The 19,893-nt window shown below is 66.1% G+C and overlaps 1 long non-coding RNA gene across 1 annotated transcript; it reads left to right on the forward strand.

Moving 5' to 3' along the window:
- The first annotated feature begins 7,366 nt into the window (after positions 1 to 7,366).
- LOC136992225 (uncharacterized) lies at positions 7,367 to 7,881 on the forward strand. Its single transcript, XR_010884308.1, has 3 exons — positions 7,367 to 7,397; positions 7,600 to 7,695; positions 7,860 to 7,881. It is a non-coding gene; the product is annotated as an uncharacterized lncRNA (long non-coding RNA).
- Positions 7,882 to 19,893: the final 12,012 nt, after the last annotated feature.

A 19,893-nucleotide genomic window follows, 5' to 3' on the forward strand; every position in this document is an offset into this window, starting at 1 on the left:
CAGCGCAGGCTTTCTCGCCTGCTCCCGACGGCTGCGCTGAGCGGTGCCGGTAGCTCATCCGCGGCGCTGGCGTAGCAGAGCTGCTGTGGGGCAGCACGTCCCATCGCTGCCGTGTGCGGTGTGTCCCCAGGGTGGCAGAGCGGAGACCTACCGCGAGCTGGAGAGCGTCTTGTGGGGCGACGAGAGCCGTCTGCAGAGCTCTGTCGTGGACAGAGTGATAGCGGTGGCGTGCGAGGACCTGCGAGCGGCCCAGGTGAGCTCGTTCTTGCTGAGGGTGACCCCGGATGCCAGCGTCCAGCCCGGCCGTCCTACGGAGAGGCTTCGGGATGCGTCCTGGCGGGGGGTTGGGGCGGTGACCCAGAGCTGTGCAGAGAGGTGGGGGCGGACTGTTTGTGAGCGAGGGACAGTCGGAGTCAAGTTCCCGGTTCCTTGTCCTGCCTGGAGGCCAAGCCGTGGCAGACGGCCGGTTGTGCTCCTGCCACACGCGAGCTGCTGTCTTCCAGGGTGCGACGGCCGCCGTGAGGACGGCGGCTAGTGACGTCCTGATGGCGCTGGCCCGCTCCCACTTGCACGACGTGGTGTCGGCGCTGCAGGGCCGCCTGAAGGCCACGGAGGAGATGTCGGAGGAGTTCGTCCTCATCACCCTGCGCAACCTCGCTGCTCGCTATGGTACGGCCCCCCAGCCCGCTGCTCCGGGTTACAGTGGGTGCCAGGCGGGAGACGGTGTTCCTGCCCCTGCCCAAAACGGGCTGGGCTGGGCTGGGCTGGGCTGGAGGGAACCCACCGGAGACCAAACGCGCCGGACTCTGCCCCGCACCGTCCTCCCCGTGCCCCAGGGCTTCCCCACGCCCCTCGGGGAAGGCGGCCGGCGCACGGGTGCCCTGGCAGGACCCTTCCCGTGCCGGGCCCTCCCCCAGCGCTGTGGCAGCTCTCCCGTCCCCCTGCCCCCAGCACGGCCCCGCAGCCCTGGCCCTGGCCTGGCAGCGCTGCCAGGGGATGGAGCCCGCGGGCCGCGGCGGCTCTGGCTGACCAGGGCCGCCCGTCCCTGCCCTCTCCGCAGCCCTGCAGTGCGTGCCCTTCGCGGAAACGACGCTGTCGGCCCTGCACGGCGTGCTGAGCGTGGTGGGGAGCGGCCGGATGCTGAGTGCCGTCTGCGGCGGTGAGTGTCGGCGCCGCGGCAGGGCCCGCGGGGAGGGGAAGGGGAGGGGGCGGCCCTGGGTGCCTCGCCGGGGTCTCGGGGCGAGCACGGCGGGGCTGAGCCCGCAGCGAGCTCCGGCCTCGGCAGCTCCAAACTGCCCTGAACATGCGGGAGCGGCGGGTGCCGCCAGGGTGTCTGTGGGCAGGCCGGGCCGGCGCTCCTTGCAGCTGCCCCGAGCAGCTCCTGGGTCCCTTCCCAGCCTCTGCTCCCGCACTTGCCTCCCGGTTTTACCTGCCTTTGGCTGAGCTCTGTCCAGTTCTGTTTCCCCCCTGCTCCTCCCTTTCCCCCAGGGCAGCCTGGGTTTGTGTTTGTGGGCTTTAAGGGAGAGCGCAGGGAAGAACTGCCAAAGCCCCCAAGCTTGTGCTGCGGGGCAAACGTTTGGGAAGGGAGAGGCAGGGCTGCAGCAGGCAGCGGTGGAGGGGAGCGAGGCTGTGCGGAGGAGGAGATGCGCTGGGGCGGAAGAGGGGAGAAACAAGGCAGCGTTTCAATCCAGCCGTCTCGGACCGTGGCACAACGCGTCCCTGAAGGCAGATCTCCTCGCAACCTGCGCCCCGGCGAGCCTGGCCTGGGCTTAAAGCAGGCCTGGGGGCCGGTGCGAGGTCTCGTGCCGGTCAGGCTTTGAGGCGATCCTGTTTCCCTTCTTGTGCTGCAGCTGTGGAGCAGTGGTGCAGAGGAATAAACACGTACTTGCGCGAGGGGGAGAAGCGTGCCTTCCCTCGCCTGGGGGCCGCCCAGCTCTGCGCCCCCGTTTACCCGCTCTTCTGCTACGCGGGCAGGAACTGGTGGGGCTGTGAGCAGGAGGAGGTGAGTGTTGCTGCTCTCGCAGCTGTGGGCAGCAGCAGCTGCCCGTGGCGGCCCCGAGCCAGGAGCCCGGAGGCCAGGGGCTCCCTGCCAGGAAGGAGCCAAATCCTGGGATCTTTTGGCGGGGCAGGCCGGGGGTGCTGGGAGGAAATGCTCTCTGTGCTGGCGAGCGAGCCCTTCTCACCAGGGGCGACGGGGAGGGGAAAGCCCCATGCAGGAAGGGCGGGCTGGTGTCTGGGGGAGGCGAGCGCTGGAGAGACCCGCAGTCCTTGACACAGTGTGTCACCGTCCCTCGGCAGGTCAAGCAGGCCGTGCTCAGGGCGATGGGTGCCATGATGGGTGTCCTCCTGCACGCGGAGGAGCACCGCGAGCACGTCTGGGAGCAGCTCCTCTGGCTCCTGCACCAGTATCGCGACGTCTGGGACCCCTTGGGGGTGACCACGGTGAGGCGTTGTGCGGGGCACAGCATGGCCGGGGGCCGTCGGGGAGCTATGGGGTGCCGGGAGGAGCCGGGGCCCTTTGAGCAGGAAAGGGGGAACGGGGGCCTGGGGCTTCCCAGGCTCTTGCTGGAAGAAAGCAGCAAGGCGGGAGGCCCAGGAGGCAGCGGAGAGTCACTGGGGCGAGCGTCTCGGGAGGGGAGGCTGCGCCGCCTCCTGGGGCTGGGGGCGCGCGAGGAGCTCTGCCCTCGCGCCCAGGGCCACGTCCAGCCCCTGTGACAGGGAAAGGTGCGAGGGGGGTGATGTGCCGGGAAAGGCCATCCCGGTGGGGCCACGCAGAGGAGAGAGACCTCGCAGTGCTGCTCTGCGGGAAGGACGAGCCAGAAGCTCCGTGCGGGGCTGGGGTTTCCCTGGAAGTGGGTTCAGGCCGTGGCGCCTCCCAGCAATGCTGGTTTCTCCCTTTCTGGGCGGCTCGCGGTGACAGCCGCCCTCTCCCTCCCGCATTCCTTTGCAGACTCTCAGCTATTTCCTGGGGGCCGTGGCGGGCGTTCAGACCCACGTGCCCCGGGCCAAGCTTCTGGCCGTCAATGCTGCTGTGCACCAGCAGGTAAGGTGTGACGCTGCATCGCTGGCCTGGGGCTCCTGGGCCGCCTCGGCTGCTGCACAGCTCTGCGTGTGCCCGGGGCTCTGGGCTTTGGCTGTGGGTCCGTGCCCAGAGCTGCTCATGAGACGAGAGCTGGCAGCGCAGTTTCTTTGCTGTCCCTTTCCATGCCGATCCGGCTTTCTCTGAAACGCGCCTTGTTCCCACAGCTCTGCGACGAGATCGAGCTGCCCAGCCCAGAGCACAGAGCAGAGCTGTGCCGCTGCATCACGCTGCTGGGTAAGGAGAGGAGAGCCAGCGCCGCGCCACCGTGTCCCGGCAGCTCTTTCGCAAACCTGCCCGTGTGGGAAGGCACTGGTCGCTAATGCCAAGCGTGATTTCTTCCCCACAGCCCAAATATGCCCGGAGGAGACGATTGTCTTCCTATACTGCAAGCTGAGGAACGGGAGCAAGGCCGATCGCGTGGCAGCCGTGGAAATGCTGCAAGCTCTGGTGCGCTCTGACGGTCAGTAACATGGGCCGGAGTACTGGAGTCCCTACTCCATTGCTGGGATGCTGCTGCTTCCTCTGACATCCCAATCTGGCCCCGCTTTTCTGTCCCACTTGTGTACAAAAAGCCGTGGAGCCGTGACGACTCCCTCCGGAAATGGGGGCTCGGCCTCAGCGCAAGCCTCTCCTTGTCTCTTGCAGCCCCCGACACGAGGGAGAAGCTGCCCCTGTTCGCCAAGCTTGCGCAGTCTGTGTGCCGCGACACCACGGCGCAGGTGAGCTGGTTTGGGCAGGGCCGGTGCTGCCGTGGGGGCAGAGCAGCCCTTTACCCGGGGCAGAGCCTGGCGAGGCCGTACCAGGAGGCAAAGGCAGGACCGGGGGCTAGAGCCCGGTGGCGGCCACGGAGCGAGGGCTGCTGCTGCACCCTCGTCGCCTCGGCCCGGCCGGAGGGGCTGCAGTGCCGCAAAGGCAGCTCCCCTCGGGGTTTGGGCCGGGGTCGTGACTGCGGCCTCCCCGGCAGGTGAGGAGGGAAGTGCTGCATTTCATCGGGGAGCTGCTGCACTCCAGTGCCCCGGGCTGCTCGGCGTGGGACGTGGTGGGGCACATCTTCAGCGAGTTCAGCCGGGCCTCGGGCAGACTGGTAAGGGCAGAGCGCGGCGCTGGGGCTGCCATGCCCCAGCGGTGCCGCGCTGCCGTGGGCATCCCTGGCAGCGGGGAGCCCGGTGCAGCAGGACCACTGGCGCCGGTGCTGCGGTGGGAGCGGCCTCCCTGTCACCGTGCGCCACAAGGTCTGGGAACAGGCGGTGACGAGTGTTTCCCACCTCTGTCTCGCAGGCGACAGGAAAACTTTGCGCAGTGGAAGCCCGGGAGGAAAGGGCTATTCGGGGCCTGTGCGTGCACGTCCTGGGCACGCTGGACATCTCTGCAGGAGCAGTGGCCAAAGTCAGTCATCCTCTGCTGCTGCTGCTGCTTGTCTGGGGACACTTTTCCTCGCCCTCCCCGTGGCCCGAACCTCTCCCCTGACAGGCTGCAGAGCTCGCGCAGCTCACGGAAACGCTTCCGTCCTTTCCGTCTGCGAGCTCCCTGAGCGGTGGGGTTGGCGGTGCCCGAGGCTTTCCCCTGTGCACTGGGACTCCCCATCTTAGCCACTAAAGCAGCCCAGAAGAGCTGGGGTTGAGCTGTGTGGGGCCGCACTTGCTCGTCCAGCGCGTCTGCGCTGCCTGGAGCACCGCTGGGCGCGCGTCTCGGCTGCGTCCCGCAGAGGAGCTGTAGGGGCTGGCGGGGCCGTACGCCTCCTGCGTCCCCTTGCAGCGGGGAGGTGAACTGCCCCTGGGGTGAGCTGTGCCGGCAGCTCTCGCCAAACGGGCAGCCAGAGGGAGGGGGAAAGCGGCGTGAAGCAAGGTGGGCGAGAGGGAGAGAAGGTGGAGGAGGAGGAAGTCGGGGTGAGACTGAGTTAGGGAAGGAGCGAGGCCGAGGGGCCGGTGCCGAGAAGCGGCAATGACAGGGGAACTGGGAGGGAGAGGCGGAAATGCCGGCGTGCCGAATGGCCTGGTTCTTGCCTGCAGCTCCTGTGGCCGAGGCTGCTGCGGTACGTGGTGCCAGCCGAGTACACGGGCATGCTGGTCCCGCTCTGCCGCTGTCTGCGTGCCCTGGCCGAGAGACAGGAGAGAGCAGAGCGCGAGGAAGAGGAGGCGGCGCCCGAGGCCCTGGAGTCTGAGGAGCAAGGTGGGGAGCAGAAAGACCTGGCGCGCTGGGCTGGGCTGGGTGGGCGCGGGGCAGCGCGTGTCCCTGTGTCCCCTGCCAGCCCCACACAGGAGGCCCGGGGCAGCGCAGGGCAGAGCGGTGCCCGTTGCTGGGTGCGAGGGCTCTGCCCCGCGCGCCCCTTCCCTGGCAGAGCTGCCTGGTGCTCCTGCATCCAGCTCTTGCCGGACCCGGGGGCTGGTTCCTGCCGTGCCGGAGCTGCCTTTGTCAGCAGCTGTTCAGCGCGGGATCCCGGCAGGGCTGGTGTGGAGGCAGCACAGCCGGGGTCCCCTTCAGCCCCGCGCGGGGGCGTGGGACATGGCGCGGGCAGGGCACGGTGGGGCTGGGCATCTCACGCAGCCTTTCTTTCTGCCCACAGCTGCTCTGCCGGCTCCCCAGGCCCTGCTGGCTCGCCTGCTGGTGAGTAGCGGGGCCCCGGGGAAGAGCTTTTGGGGCCAGAGCGAGGGGAGAGGGTGGGAGAGATGGTGCCGAGGCCGGTGCCGGGCGCCCCGGGAGGAGGCAGGAGCGTGTTGGAGGGTGCCTGAGCCTCCCTGCCCGTCGGGGGCTCCCGCTCCTCCTGGGGGATGGCAGTGCCCAGGCGAAGCCATCGGCTGCCTGCTGCCAGCCAGGGCAGTGCCGACTTCCCTGCCTGCCTGCCTGCGGGGCAGCCGCGGCTCCTGGGGCAGGTGTGAGCCCGTCTCTCTCCTGCCCTGGCCTAGGTGGTGGCGGCGGTGGCTCCGCACGCAGGCGGTGGCCGTGGAGCCGCGGCCCTGCAGCTGCTGCAGGCGCTGCCCGGCACGATCCACGGAGCCGTGGGGGCGAGCTGGGCCGCGGAGATCCCCCTGCTGCTGCAGCACCTGGCAGGTAAAGTGCCGGCGGGAGGGAGAGGCTGGGGGCGGAGGGGGCAGCAAAATGCTTCAGCTCTCCAGCCTGGTGGAGGGCAATGGTCCCGGGTTTGCTGGCGCTTGTCAGCCCCGTGGCCTGAGGCTTTGGGGCGTCAGACTGCAAAGGAGACCCCCGGGCTCTCCCGTGCTGCTCGCTGGGATAACAGCGAGGACTTTGCTTCCTCGGGCTTTGCAGGAACAACCGCCAGCTCCCTGGACGCGGCCGAGTGGGAGAGCCTTCTGCTGAAGGTACGACGTCCCTGAGGGGGTCCCAGCTGGATGGGGCAAACGAGGGGGCAGGAAAAGCGGTGGGAGGAACCTGGGGGCTCCCTGTTCGGGCACCGAGCGGCACGGGCACTTCCCGAGCCCCCGGCACCTGCCCTGGCCATGGGTGCTGCCCGCTCGGAGGAGCCGCTCTCGGCACGTGGGGCACGGCTGAGCACGAAGGCAGCCGAAGGCCGGGGCAGGGGCTTCTGGAGTGGCCCCATGCCGTGGCACCGCCTGCTTCTGGCGTGTGCGGAGCCCAGGGGACTCAAGTGGCGCGTTAGGGGAAGAGCGAGAGGCAGGTTGCAAGAGGGGCGGGTGGGGAGACGGACTGTCGTGAGGGGGAGCTCTGCCCCGACAGTCTCTAGGGCCACTTGGATGTACAAAAGGCCCTGGCCAAGGGCAGGGGAGCGTTTGCTTCATCTCCCGCTTTGCCCTAGTTTCTGCGAACGTCGCTGGAGGTCATCAAGAGTGAGGCCTGGACCGTGGGCCTGAGCTGGGAGCTGAGCCGGCAGCTGGGCAGCTCTCCCCGCCTGTCCTGGGAGAAGGTTTGTTCCCTGCGTGGTGTCGCTGCCGCTTGCACACCCCGAGGGCTGCAGCGGCGGAGGCGCGGGAGGCTCAGGCCAGGGCGAGGGCTGGCGGTGGCGCTCTGCCCCGTGGGCTGGTTTCCCTGCTGCCCACTCTTTCCCCAAGAAGGTGCTCGCGCTCCCCTCCGTGCTGGGCTGGTGGCAGGGCTGGGCTGGCCACCGGCCGCTGTTGGGGCTGGCGCCGCGGGCACCGGCACAGTGGGGTTGCCGTGGCCTGGCCCTCTCCCGCCAGGCCGGGCTGTCACCGCAGCTGGGGCTCGGCCTCTTCTCTTGCAGCGGTTCCTGTACAAGGCTCTCGGCACGGCCCTGGCAGCTTGCGGGTGCCTCCGCCACGTGCGAAAGCAGACGCTGGCACATCTGAAAGCAGCCAACTTCGTGGAGCTGTGGGAGGCACAGGTGAGGATTTCTCGTGTCGCCCTGCTTTCCCGAGTGTCCCCTGCGTGTCCCCGGGGCAGAGGGGCCCTGCATGCCCTGCTCCAGCCCTTGCTGGCGTTCTGTTCACGCCCGTTTCCCTGGGGAAAGGTCCTGCCTGGCCGGTGGAGCTGGCCAGGGCTGGGCGTTGGGGCTGGAGCGACTCCCTGTTTCTGCTGCGTTGCAGGGAATGGTTTCAGTTGTGTCCCGCTGTGCCGAGAGCCACTTCCAGCTGGCTTTGTCCTCGGTGAAGGAGTTCACGGGGACTTTGAAACACCAGAAGGTAAAGAGCCTGTGGTGGTGTTGTGGGGAGCTGCTGGGAGGTGCGTGGGGAGCTGCGCCACCGGTCGGGCGCAGGGCAGCTCTCGCCTCGGGAGCGTGTGGAGTCCCGGGCACAGCGGGGCCGCGGGCTGACGTCTCGGTGCTTCTCCGGCGACCTCCCGGCAGAGCGACACGGTGAGGACCCGCGCTACTCGCGCTGCGCTGATGGTGACGTACGGCCAGATGGCGCTGCGCGCCCCCAGGGAGCAGCTGCTCGCCCACGTTGAGAGAGACGTGGTGGGGAACGTCCTGCAGCTCTACCGCGAGGGCTGCCAGGTGGGTGCTTGGGGCGCGGGGCAGAGCCGGCCGGGTGCCGCCAGCTCCAGCCTCTCCTTGCCCTTCCCGTGCGCGCCTCTCCCGTCGCAGCCGTGCCAGCACTGCTCGCCCTGCTCCCTTGGGCAGGGGTCCGCAGGGTCTTTCCGGCCGGCAGCGGGGCAGCTGCTTCCCTCCCCTTGGGAGGCTCCTTCCCAGGAGGGGAGAGAGGTTTCCTTGCTGGGGCGCAGGTGCCGAGCTGGGGTCCGCGGGGTTCCCGGAAGGCATAGTGTCCTCCCCGTGCTGTGCTTGGAGGCAGATTCCCCCCAGCCCCGCTGCTCTTTCCGCCCTCGGACCTGCGAAGAGCTCAAAGTGTGTTTTTCTCCTCTGGGATCAGGATGCACAACTGAAGCTCTCCCTGGCGCAGAGCGTCACTGAGATCAGCCTTGCCATCCAGGCTGCGGTCACCGGCCCCGGGTTCGAGCTCTGCTGCAAGCGGGAGCTGCTGCAGACCCTGCTGGTGAGTGCCCAGAGCTGGGACCGTTGCCCAGGGCAGCTGTGGGCTCTGCATTTGCGCAGAGGTGCGATGGTCTCCTGGGGCATTGCACAAACTCCCACGGGCCCCGAGCCATGTCCCAAACCGTTGGGGGACGTGGGTGCTGGCGCTCGGGGCTGTGGCGGGGAAGCGTGGTGCATCCGGGCGCCAGGGAGCTGCCGCCTCGTCCCACGGGACCCTTGTGGGAGCCGTGGGGGTGGCGGTGCCGGTGCCTGCGGGGTCTGGCAGAAGAGCCTACGGCCAGGACGGGTGGGAGGGCTCTCCCGCGCCGCTGCCCACTTTGCACGTGTCTGCCTGTGACTTGCAGGAGGTGATTCAGGAGGAGCCCCAGGAGTCCCCGGTGCACCCCCGGGCCCTCGTGGCCATGAAGCAGTTGAGGTAGGGTCTGTCCCCGGGCTGTGGGAGTCGCTGCGTGGCCCAGCCCAGCTGGCTGGCGTGGCTGGGGCTGCGGGCGTTGGATTTGGGGCTGTTGATGGGGACAAAGGCAGTCGTCCTCTGACTCGCTCTGGAGAGTGCTGGTAAGCCCCTTCTCTTTCTTCCCTCCCTTTTTTCTCCTGGCAGCAAGCTGCAGCCCCATCTGAGCAGGGAGGAAAACTGCAGCCTCCTGGCTCAGTGCTGCCAGGGCGTCGTGTGCCTTCGTCGCCCGGAGCAGACGGACATGAGAGGGGAGACGGCGGCGGCTGCTCCACGCGCCCTGGTACCCGCTGGCCCTTCTGGGCCACCCCTCGGTGGGGGCCCAGCTCCCAGCGCCCTGCGCTCTGGCAGCTGCTGGCTGCGCTGGCATCTCCGTGGGGTGCCCGGCCTCAGCCCCCCTTTCTGGTGTCAGGGTGTGCAGGCGCCCTCTCTGCGAGCGCTGGGCCAGTTCATGGCAGCCCTTCTCCGCGCAGAGCTGGCCCCCATCTGCCTCAAGGACATGGTGCAGGTGAGTGTCCCCGGGGCGGTAGGGAAAGCGTCACCGCTGCCAGAGTGGGGCAGAGCCGTGGGGATCCCGCCTGCAGGGCTGGTCCAAGGAGGGGAGCTTCCCTGTAACTAGGTGCAACACCCAGACTGGTGGACAGTGAAATGGTCCTAGTTTCAGGCTCCCTTGCCCTGATTTCACATCCAAGCTCTTCCCATCGGCCACAGCTTCCTTGCAGGCAGCTCGCAGTGTCCTGCAGCCCCCTAGAGCAGCCAGAGCCTCTCCCCAGCCGCAGTTGTGAGCGAGGGGCGCTGCACAGGTCAATGCTGCCCGTGGCGAGAGCAGCCTGGGCTGAGGCCGGAGCAGGGAGGTTCCCGTGGGGAAGGGCTCCTCGCCCGGGGCCGGGGCACCCGGAGAGACTGGGGCTGTGGGGTGGCAAGGCCGGGAAGGGAGGGGGCTGGCGAGGGTCATTGGGCAGAAAAACGCCCATGGTGAGACAGGTCTGCCCGTGCCCAGGTTCTGCGGTGCTGGCTTGCCTCGACCCACGCGTGCGAGAGGGAGAGGGCCCTGCAGGTGTGCGTCCAGCTGCTGGGCGCTTACGAAGACGGACGCGAGCACAGGGTGAGCGGGGACGCCACACGCGGGGAGCTCTGCCTCGGCAGGCGCCGGACTTCGGGTCTCCCGGGGCCGTGGGGCAGCCCCTCGTTCACCCCTGGCTCAGCCACGGCTCGGGGGCAGCACGGCCAGGAGAGGGCGAGCAGCCGCGGGGCTGACGGTGACCTTTTTGCCTGCCTCTCGCTCCCGCAGCGAGACCGCGCCTGCGAGCAGTTCGGCTCCCTGGCGGGACTGCTGGGGCCTCTGACGTGCGACGTGTCAGCCGTGTCCCGACAGCGGGCAGCGACCTGCCTTGGCCACCTGCTCCAAATAGGAGGTGAGGAGAGCGGCGCAGGGCCGTCCGCCGCTGCTGTCTGAGGGCAGGACGTCGTCCCCGGTGCCAGAGACCGTCCCCCTCCGCGGCTGGCCCCTCGCCTGGCTCGCGAACCCACTGTGCCATGTTGGGGGGGCCCTGGCTTCGCGTGGCCTTCGCCGTCCTCCCTCAGATCCTCCATTATCCGCACGTGGGGCCAGAGGTTCGCTCCCTGCAAACGTGACTCCCCTTTCTCCCAGCTCCAGCTGAGACCACAGACGTGGTGCCCTGGACCAACGAGATCGGGCACCTGTGTGAGAGACTCGGCACCGTCACCTCCGAGTCTCTGCTGGCGACCTCCGCCAACATCGCGAAGGTAACTGGCCCCTGAAACGTGGGGTGGGGGCCTGGTGACGGGCTCCTGCCCCTCTCCCTGCTCCCTGCAGGGTCTCGCGCCGTTCCCCGAGCGAGCTGTCGCGTGGGGACATGTGGCGTGAGCATGGAGCAGCAGGCTGGAGATGTGTCTGTCCTTTTGCTCCACGGCAAAGGAGCAGATGCCATGATGTGTGTGTGTGTGTGTGTGTGAGCGCACTGCTCTCAGGACATGAGTTTTGCATCCGAGCAACCTGGGACGTGGTCTCTTGCGTTTCTGATTTCTCCCCAGCTTGTTTGCAAGTATTTCCCCCGAGGCCAGGCCACAGACTTCGTGAGCACCGTCGTGGAGAGCTTGCTGTGCGCCAGGCGTGTGTGCGCGCGGGCCGCTGGGCGGTGGACGCTCACCTTTCTGGGGGAGTGCGGAGAGCAAATATTCCAGGAGGAGGTAAGAGAGGCATTTTTTTGCATTCGCCTTTGGCTGTTCTCTGTTGTTGGCTGTTGGCCCCGAAGAAGGACGGGGAAAAGACGCACCGAGCCGTTCTTTCTCGCCTTCCTCCTTTCAGGTGCCTGAACTCGTGCGCATCCTTTACACCTGCCTGCAGAGCACCCGGCAGAGCACCCGCAGGCGCTTCGTGCTGCGGGCGATGTTCCTCCTGGTCCGCTCTCACCAACAGCCGGTGCTCAACAGCCTCCTCCAGAAGCAGCTGCCCACAGACAGGTCTGCGCACTGGCCCTTCCCCCTGCCGTCAGCCCCAGCCCCAGGGCGCGCCTGCGTGGGGGGTCCCGGTCGGAAGCAGGTGGTTTTTCCCCAGGAAAGGCTGAGCGCTGCAGGACCGTGGGCCAGTGTCTCTGCCCTGACGCGGGCCTTGCCAGCCCCGCTGCAGACAAGGAGAGCGTTTGGCCTCTTGTGAGGACGTCGCAGGTAGCTGAGGATAGGGGCTCACGGGCAAGCGTCTGTTCCCTTGCAGCGACACGGTGGAGGTGTGGAGGAGCCTGGGGAGAAGCGCCCTGGGACGCCAAATCCTGGAGCGCTTAGCCAAAAAATTGAGGGCAGCTGGAAAGAGCAGCCACGGGAGCGACTGCTGCACTCAGGAGCTGGGCAGCAGCCAGGCTGCCTTGGAGCCTCGCACGGTACGGTCAGCGGCAGAGGTGTTAGTGCTGCTTCGCATCTACTTTCCAACTCGTGCTTCAGCGCGAGGGAGTTTTGTGCCCTGTGCGAGCGCCGGTGGAGCCTCGCAGGGTGCTGTGCCGGGGCAGTGGCAGCGTTAGCGGTGTGGGGAGCCAGGACAGTTTGCCGTTGCTGGGCCACACGGCCATCGCCGCAGTGAGAATTGGAGACAGTAAAAGCCCCCAGGCTGGCAGGGGGACGTGGCCGGTGGGAAAGCCCTTGTTTTACCAGGTGGTTCTTGGCTGAATTTCTCTGTAGATCACCCGCGCCCTCTCCGAGGTAGTGTCCGTCCTGCGGAGCAAGAGGCTGGTCCAGCACCTGCTTCCCTGCCTGCTTCCCGGCCTCCTGGGGCAGGTCAGCGAGACGCTGGGGGAGGAGATGGCGCTGTCCCTCGGGGAGCCGGGGAGCGATGACACACCGGGCAGGTGAGGAGGGGCAGGGGCAGGGCTGGCCTGTGGCCCGGGTCTTTGCTCGTGTGGTTCGTGGCCTTGCAGGCACGCCCGACTGTCCCGCTGGCGCTGGGCTGCCTCCGTGGGGAGGCAGGACTGGTCGCTGCAGGGCAGCGTGCCTGGGGATTTGGCCGCAGCATGGCCGTTCCCGCCCGTAGACTCTGTGTGGCCAGCCAGGGGCTGTCGCGGAGCTCCCCATAGCGCCGTGCTCTGCCCGCGCTCCCGCTGCGCAAGGGCAGGAGCAAGTCGGTGCTGTGTGCCGCCTGCAAGGTGCTCTCCACAAAGCGCTGCTTAGCAGAGCCGCTGGGGATTGCCCTGGGCATCTGGCATGGAGTCAGCCGAGGGAGCCTGGGTTTTCTCCTGCCGTCCATGGGTTTGGGGCAGGACAAAGGATGAAAATGCCGGTTTTTGGTTAGCTTGAGACTTGAAGGCTGCAGAGTGTCATTTCAGGGGTACTTTGCCTCTCCCTCAGTGGAGTTTAGGATGAGCAAACAAACAGCTCCCATAGCGGCGGAGCTGTTCTAGCTCTGCTAAAGAGAAATCTTCCCCCAAACTTCTGTGACCGGAGATTTCTTGGGTTTTTTTTTTTTACCAGACTATTTGTGGAGGCGATGGAGCTGGTGCTGGCAAAATGCCTGGAGGAGCGATGGCTGCAGCTGCTCCGGGAGCAGGGAGTGTGGGCGTCCCTGGCAGACCCCCGGGCTCACACCACTGGCGTGTGTCTCCTGGCGAGGTGAGAGCCGCCGGGATGCGCCCTGCCGTGTCGTGGGGGCTGTCCTGGGGAAAGGGCTGCTGAGACCTTCCTGAGCGCCCGGGAGCTCTGCTGAGGTGCAGAGCAGCATCTGCGTCAGAGCGGGAGAAGTTGGGAGTCGCGGCCCGTGGCCGTCCCGCACGATCGCGTGTCATGAGCCTGCTTGTGCTTTGTGCGCAGTGTGCTGCTCCGCGCGGAGCTCGTCCCGCAGCGCCTGGTGCAGAGCCTCTTCCCGTGGTTGGATTCGCGCTCGACCAACCTGCGGCTCACGGCCACGGCTTTCTTTGCTGAGGTGAGGCAGCAGCAGGCAGGGAGGGCTCGGAGGGGTTCCTGCGTCCTGCCTGGTGTGAATCGCGCCCGATGCTAGTGGCCATGTGGCTTGATTGCAGCTGATGAAGGACAAAGTGGTGGAGGAGAGGAAGCTCCTGAAGCCCCTCTTAGAGGCCTTAGCAGCAAGATCACGGGACCCCGTCAGCGCCGTGCAGCAAATGGCCGTGAGAGGCGTGGGCAACATGGCCAGTGGAGCGCCCACGAAGGTGAGATGGCCTTTCCTGGGCTCCGAGCGCAGCCTGAACTCGCGAGCTGCCAGTGGAGAGCTGCCTGGGGTCTGAGGAGCCTGGAGAGACGAGCTGAGGCAGACGCGGGGCTGTGCTAAGGCCACGCTCCTCGCTCTGATGTCAGCAGGGTGGCAAAGGGGACGCTGGGTGCAAGTTGGGGCTCCCTGGGCTGGGGTTTGCTCTGGGCTTGCTCTAGCAAGCGCAGCGGTGAAGAGCAGCGGTGAGAGGCAGGAATAGTGAGCAGCTTGTGTGCCCGTTGCTTCGCAGCTGCGGAGGCACAGCGCAGCCGTGGTGGAGGTGCTGCTCGGGGGCCTGGAGGACGTGGCCGGCGCAGAGGTGGCTGCCGAGAGCCTGCTGGCGCTGGCGAAGGTGCTGGGGCAGCTGAAGGCGAGGGCCGTGGGCTCTGCCTTTGAAGAGATCGCCAGGTCCACCCGGGCGTTCTTGGGGGCGGTAAGTGAAGCCGCTCATTCTCCTGTTGGCGGGCGAGAGCCGTCCCGGTGCCGCCGTCCCCTGCGGACAGCGCCCCGGTGGTGCCGAGCGGTTTGTACACGGTGCCCTCGTTAGCAGCCTGCCAGACGGGCTTTCTCGATCGCAGGAGGAAGAGGTTCTGCGCTGCTCGGCCTTCGACCTCTACAGCGCCCTGGCCTCGTCCGCCTCGGGGAGGAGGTCCTTATTCAGCAGAGAGGTGCAGGAAGCATTTCCCAGCCTCGTGCTGCACCTCCGGGACCCGGCCCCGGCCGTCTCCAATGTAAGAGCCCCCGGAGCGCCTTGCAGAGCCGCAGGAAGCCCCGTGGCGCCAGCAGAGCCGTGGTGCCGCTCCTGCCTGCGCAGGGCTGCCGGCGTCTGCTCAGACCCCTGCTTGGACGCTGCCGTGGTGAGGTTTCTCCCTCGGCACCCAGGCAGGCGAGCAGCATCCCCGTGACAGGACCCGACGCTCTTTTCCAGGCATGCAAGGTCGCTCTCCACCTGTGCGCCCCATTTCTGGGGTCGAAGAGGGTGCGGCGGCGCATCGCTGCGAGCGCTGGGCTGAGCGCGGCCGAGCTGCAGGACGAGGTCTGCAGTCACCTGGTGAGTGAGCTCTGCGCTGGGGCCTGCGTCCCTGCGGCCGGATGCCCCGCGGCTCCTGCACCGCAGGGCCGCCCGGCCGTGGGTGGGCGGAGGGGCGTTGGCAGCTGGAGACGAGCTCCCACGTCCCTGCTTTTCCCCAGGCCCGAGACTGCCCCGCGCTGCTGGAGAGGCTCTTCAGCACGGCCCAGAGCTGCTGCACGGGGAGCTACCAGGCGTCGCAGGCGGCAGCCGTCATCGTCCTGGGTGAGAGGCAACACCGGGCTCTCGCGCTCCTCCCGGCTGCGTCCCCGGGTCGGGGTCAGGGTCCAGGGCCGGGGTTGGGGTTTAGGGCTAGGGCCATGTCCTGACAGCTGCGTTTCCCCGTGTGCCAGGCGTCCTCCAGGACACCGCGCCAGCCGAGTGACTCCAGCAACGGGACCTGGCGTTCCTGTTGGGAGGTATGTGATAGTGGCCGGGCTCCCGCCTCGAGGGACAGGGAGGCATCCGGAGGCCCCGTGGGTGCCGGGCCAGGGACGCTGGTGCTGAAAGCCAGCGCCCGGGGCACCCAGGCTCCTGGCCAGGGAAGCCACCCCCGGCTGGGCTCCGTGGGGGAAACGGCTGCCAAGCACCCATGGTGCCTCTCTGTATTGTCTTTGCAGCTCAGCAGAGGCGGCAGCGTGCCGAGGCCTCCTGTGCGCAGCGGGCGGCAGCCCCGGTGCCCTGCGCTGGGGGACCCCAGCACCCCGGGGCAGGAGGGCAATAAAGCTCCGTCCACCCAGGGAAGGTGTCGGCTGTGTCTGAGCTCTCTGGAGGTCTTGCGCTGACCCCGGCCCTGCCGCCCCCAGAACATGGCCCTGGTGCCCCCCAGCCGATCCCTGCCCAGGGACGCAGCCTGGGGGGAGTAGGGACACGGGGGAGCGGAGAGACCGGGGGTGAGTGGGGGGCACTGGGGGGCAGCGGGAGGTGCCTGGGGGCTCCGGGGACACCGCAGGGCACTGGGGGGCACTGGGGTGGGACTGGGGATGAGAGGGGCCCTGGGGATCCTGGGGGAAGTGGAGGGACCATGGGGCTACGGGGGGCCCCAGGGGTCACTGGGGAGGCACCTGGGGGTGAGTGCAGACCTGGGGGCGGAGCTGCTCTCCAGGGGCGGGGCCAGGAGCATGGGGCGGGGCCAGGAGTGTGGGGTGGGGCCAGGATCGTGGGGCAGGGCTGGGAATGGGGCCAGGGCAGGGCGAGCCCCAGGGGTGAGTGTGGGCTGCCGCGGTTGGGCAGCTCGATTTGGCCCCTGGTGGCGGCTGTCCGCCCCCCTCCCTCCCTCCCTCCCTCCATAGTGACCCGGGTGCTGGGAGGGAAGCGGCGGCGGCCTCAGGTGAGGAGCGGCGGGGCTCAGCTGCGGGGCCATGCCAGGCTGGGCCAGGGAATAAAGCTCGAAGGGCCGCAGCCCAGCACCCTTGCTCCCCCAGCGCTGCCCAGGCTGCCCCAGGGCCGGGCCCTCCCCGCGGGGCCGCCCCAGCCGAGTTCCCAAGCACGGCCCGGGGCCGCCCGGGATGGGGCTGCTCCTGCAAGCCCCGCACACGGGCCAGCGGCAGGGGTAAGCTGGAGGTTGCGTCCCGAAAAGAGGGATTTGGGGGCCACATGCCAGGGCAGGCAGGAAGGGAAGTTGTGAGGTTTTGGGGCCAAAAACGGAGACTTGGGGATGCATTTTTGAGCTCAGAAACGGGGGCTTAGCCATCTGTTTTTCTGGTTGAGAACAGAGACTAAGTTCCCCGTTTTTGAGTCAAAAATGGGGACTAAAATCCTGCGTTTCTGGGGCTGCAAACACAGGCTAGTTCGAGCACTTTGAGGACCAGAAATGGAGCCTTAGTTGGCTGCCTTTGCGTCTGAAAACAGGCTAAGAAGTCCTGCATTTTGGGGGCTGGAAAGAGGGGCTTTTAGTTGGCTGCCTTTGTGGTTGCAAACAGCGAGGCCTGTGTTTTGGGGGCCTGAAGTGGAGCCTTAGTTGGCTGTTTTTGCTACTCAAAATGGAGACCAAGTCCTCTGTTTTCGGGTCCAGAAACGGAGACTGAGACGTGTTTTGGGGACTTGAAAACGGTGGCGAGGTTGACTGTTTTGGGGGCAAAAAGCAGAGGCTGCATCCTGCATCTTTGGGGCCAGAAATGGAGGCTCAATGGGCTGTTTCTGTGGCTGAAAATGGAGGCCAAGTCCTGTGGTTTGGGGTGGCTTCTCGCGCGGTTGGAGCAGCGCGGGGATGGGGGGGGGGTCCTGGGTCAGATCGGGACCGTGTCGGGCAGGGGGATCCCAGGGGCAGCGCTGGGGAGGGTCGCGGGGGGGCAGGGGCAGTGTCGGAGCTGACCCGGGGCCGGCGTCGGGGGAGTCCGGGATCGGCGTTGGGGATGGCGGGGCCGCTCCGGGCTCTGCGGCCGCTTCCGGGTCCCGGGCAGGGGGGGCGGGACGGAGAGGAACGGAAGCGCCACAGGGTCAAACCTCACTGAGCGCTGCGGCATGCAGGGAATTCTGGTCTTCCGGCACCGGGCTTCCGGGCGGCCATTTTGATCTGCAGGGCATTCTGGGAGGTGTAGTGTTCCGGCACCGAGCATCCGGGCGGCCATTTTAATATGCGGGGCCTTCTGGGAGACGTAGTCTTGCCATTATGGGCTTCTGGAGGACCGTGTTGCGCCTCTCGAGGTGGCGGCAGGTTACTCCTCTGCAGGCGGGTTCTCACTAGCTGGCTGCGTTGTTCTCTGTGGCAGGCCGGGAGCTGTAGTTCCTGTGCCTTCTCAGCCCTGCAGCAGTGGCCCTGTCTGTCTGTCCTTCCCTGAACATGCGCCGTTCACACCAGAGTCCCCATAGGTCATCGGGGACAGTGGAATTTCCCTGTTTTTCCCTGGTACAGGGTTAGGGTTTAGGGTTATGGCCATTTAGGGTTAGCGTTAGGGTTAGGTTAGAAGGCTGGGTTTGGGTTTGGGTTAGGCCTATTTGTTGGCCATGTAGACCCCTTAGCACCCCCCTAGTGCGCTCCGGACTACTCTTTCAGTCTTCCTGCTGCCCCAGAGCTGGATCTCGGATATCTAGACCCCTTCGGACCCCTCTTGTTCCCCCAGAACCCTTCCGGAGACCTTGGTTGTGCCCCAGAGCTGTCTTCCGGCCCTGCACAACCTCTCTTGTCCCCTCAGACCACCTCCGCACGTCTTCCTTGCTCCCCCTTTTTACTTTTTTCCCTACCTACTCCCCCTAGCACCCCTCTAGTGTCTTCCCGACTCCTCTTTGGGCCTTCCTTGTTTCCCAGAGCTGTCTCTTGCACCTCGAGACCCCTTAGGACCCTGCTAGTCCCCTCAGAATCCCTGTGGAGCCCTTCTTCATGCCCTGGAGCCCTCTGTTGGCCCTCCAGCCCCTTTAGCAGCCCTCTGTTCTGCTTTGGCTCCTCCTTTAGCCTGTTAATTTCCCTCTGCAGGCCTCTGTTGGCCCTCTAGACCCCTTAGCATCCCTCTAGTGCACTCTGGACTATTCTTTCAGCCTTTCTTTGTGCCCCACAGCCCCTTTAGCTGGGGCGGCCCTGACAGTGGGACGTGAAAAAGACGCCTTGGACTACATCCAGCCGAAGAAACGTAAACCGAAGGATCTGAGTAAATAACTGCTTGTCTAGGTCTGTTACCTCACAACACATTGCCAGAGTTTTTTTTTTTATGAACGATCCTCCTTGGTGAAGCGCCTGTTCGTTCCGTGAATATTAGTGCAAAAACGCGTACATTACTGACCCTTTAAAGCGAGTCCGTGGCGCTGGGGTAGCGTGCGTAGTGAAGCCTAAATCCCATAATAACTCCTTTTGATGTCGTTCTCTTCTACGAAAGCCCTTAGAGCAGATGAAAACATTTCTCGTCCTCTTTTGTTTGTCGAATGGACCACGATACCGAGAAAAACCTGCGGCGAAGGAGACGTAGCAGTGGGTTTCCCTAGAGAAGGTGTCTTGTGCTGTACTTGAGGGCTTACCGTGCGTTTTGTCAGAGGGTGGTGAACGGCCGCTTTCCTCTTGGGCGGCCCCTGGGGAGCAGAAAGTTGTGCCTTGGAGGCAAACTCTTTCTTGCAGCTGGCTTTGAAGAAGCTGGCTAGCCATCCAAAGTAATGACAATGCTGTGGAGTCGCTGGAAGTGCTTAAAAGAGCGTCTTTCCCTTTTAGAGAAGACAATGCGCTTTCCTTGCTAATCCCTGTAGTAACGGAGCCAGGTAAGTGGTACCTAGGTGAGCGAGCTGTTAGTCTTTCTCCCATAGGAATAGCCTTTAGGCTGTGATCGCTGCTGGAAAAGGCCGGCTATCTTAGAAACGGAACGAGCCTTTGGTGGCACTACAGGAAACAAGCTAAAAAGGTGATGGGAATAGTAATGTTTTCATGCTTTAACGTGGCAGACGTACTGTGTGCCAGCATCTCGTGCTGTTTAATAATAAAAACTGAGCAGTCTGTCAAGCAAATAGCGCGGCTTGCTTTGGCTGTTTATTTTGTTTAACAATCAGTAAAGGCAGGAGGTTGAAAGTCCTAAAGAAGACGGTTGCTTCTTGAACGGTTGCAAATTGTCCCATTGAGTAGGTGGGTGGGTTTTTTTTTTTTTTTTTTTTAGCGCAGCCTCTGCCTCTTTTTTGTCTGTGGAGTATTCTGCAACGATGTTCAAAGGAAAGCTCTGTTACTGAAGCCTCTAGGAGAAGCGGCTCGAGCACGACACGCAGCGACTCTGCGCCTCGCAGCAGGCGCTGTAAATAAGGGCGGATGAGCTGAGGCGAGGGCGGTGAAATCTCTCCAAAGGGCGGGTGGGCTCTGCGGCGGTATGCGGCGGTGGGCGGGTGCCGAGGGCGGGCGGCAGGAAGAGGGGCGGGACGGAACGCGATGGCCACGGAGCGAAGGGCACGAGGCTGAGGGAGCGGAGCGCCACCCCGGCGCCGGGCATGCCGGGAGCGGTAGTCTTCCGGCACTGGGCTTCCGGGCGGCCATGTTGCTTTTGCGCGGCATGCCGGGAGCGGTAGTCTTCCGGCACCGGGCTTCCGGGCAGCCATGTCGCTTTTGCGCGGCATGCCGGGAGCGGTAGTCTTCCGGCACCGGGCTTCCGGGCAGCCATGGCGCTTTGGCGCGGCACGCCGGGAGCGGTAGTCTTCCGCCACTGGGCTTCCGGGCGGCCCTTTTAGTCTGCACGGCATGCTGGGAGCTATAGTTTTC

Source organism: Apteryx mantelli, chromosome 5 (assembly GCF_036417845.1).
Source record: "Apteryx mantelli isolate bAptMan1 chromosome 5, bAptMan1.hap1, whole genome shotgun sequence".
Taxonomy (NCBI): Eukaryota; Metazoa; Chordata; class Aves; order Apterygiformes; family Apterygidae; genus Apteryx; species Apteryx mantelli.